Here is a 2,149-nt window from a genome sequence, read left to right on the forward strand (position 1 = left end):
AATCTCTACTACATATTGATGTGGAATTTTACAAAGAATACTTCTTCTAAAATTAAAGTAATTCGTATGATGACTTGGAGATTTGTATATCTGGATGTGTTATTTACTAATAAAATAATTTAATAATAATTTTCAATATTTATTTATAAAATTAAATATTCTTTAGCAATATTATTTAATCACTACCGTTTGATCCACAAACATTTTTAAGTGCATCTTTAAAATTTCAATTGTTATCTTTAACACTGCAATAAAAATTATTCTTATATATTTGTTTTATTCTAGCTATAGTTAGTGTGTATGGTCTTGAAATAACACTGCAGATTATTTATTAATTATTTGAATTTTTAAATAACAGAAATATTTAAATACAAGATATATTTCCAAAAAGATCACTGATGATGAGTATTTGGCAATATTTGAAATATCTGTACGTTCAGCCAAAATAAATAATAATAAACTAATAAAAAAAATTTTGTTGTTGTAATTCACTACTCTTCAAAACACCTCTCCATCAAAACAATAGTTTATATTAAGAAACATATGGCATTTTTGATTGGTAAATCTGAGTTTAATCTGGATTTACTTTAGATCTGTCAACCAATCGAACATTTTTAGATTAATCGTTTAATTTTTATAGTTGTTATTAGTAGTTATTTATATATTTCATAAATACATATATCGAATCCAATCATACTTTATTTGTCGTCATGTAAAACAGTTGTTAATATCAGGCTAAACTTGCTACTCTAAAAAAATATCTAGAGTGTTATAATTTAATCTCGAAATTTACAAATTAATCTCGAGAGTTATAAATTAAACTCGACTGTCACGCATATTCACTAACCGAAACTGAAAATTGTACTAAAAGTAAATCGCGATTAAAAAGGTTATCCCAGATTTATCAGTCGAAGAAACCAATTGGTTCTTTTGTCATAATTGATTTAAAATGTATCTGCACCGAAATATCTGAACAAATAAATTAACTATTTTGTTTCAAATTAACAACTTATATAATTATTTAATTTATTTAAGGACTATTTAATTATGCATAAATAAAATTACTTATTTTTTATCGAGCTATGGCTTGATTTCGACCTTATGTATTATTGTTACTGCGGCGTGCGCTCCATTTTTCTATATTTTTAAATACTAATATCAACATTAATTGTTTTTAAGTATAAGCCGATCTAAAACCAGACAAAAATCAAATACTTATTAACAATTAAGGTTAATACCAATATTCATAAACATAATATAAACTTTAACTTTATATAATGAAAGTCGTTTGGTAGAAATTTCATATACCTTCTATTCAGGTAACCGACCTTTTTTGTTATGTTGGTAGAAACTTTCTTGACATATGGTACAAATTTGAGCGATATCTGTCAATTAGTTTGTTTACAGCAGCTGTTAATGTGAGACTACTTCAAGTGCATTTAGCGATTTTTACTAGGGAAAATTCTTGTTGTACGCGATTTTTTGACCAAACATGGCACTACTGTCATCGTTCAGGCACCATATTCGTCAGATCTGGATCCGTGCGACTTAACGCACATTAATTTATCATTATTTAAGCCACCTGGCTAAAGCAAAAAGGACATTTATCCCTGGTAGACAAAGGCAATGAAGCACTTCACATGTTCACCTATGGGTATACTGAATTTAAATTGTTTCCAAATGGTTGCCATACGTGCACATCAGGATAGGTATTTGCAAAAATATTTTTCTTTTGAGCACGCATCAAATCCGAAGAAGAAAAACAACAGCAAAAATAAAAAAAATACAATAAATAAAAAATAATTTTTATTTTTTGTGCTAAATTGGCATCCTTCCGCATCAATTTGTGCACGTACAATAAAAATACTTATATATGTATACATAAGCATTTATTTGTATCTAAAAGTCGAAATTTTTTTTCACTAAATCAATAGATAGATATACGGTATCATATGTACACTTATTTGTGTAAATGTCTACCTCATTAAATGATAATCTAAAAGGAAAAATCTTGGCATACAGATAATTTGTTGTAGTATCACGTACCTATCTATGCCCGTATGTTAAGGAAGTATCTGTAGTCAATAGTATCATAGTTTGATGAGTAAGACTGACAACACAAGAAGTATAAGCACAATATTACCAATAA

Source organism: Teleopsis dalmanni, chromosome 1, assembly GCF_002237135.1.
Source record: "Teleopsis dalmanni isolate 2A chromosome 1, ASM223713v2, whole genome shotgun sequence".
Lineage (NCBI taxonomy): Eukaryota > Metazoa > Arthropoda > Insecta > Diptera > Diopsidae > Teleopsis > Teleopsis dalmanni.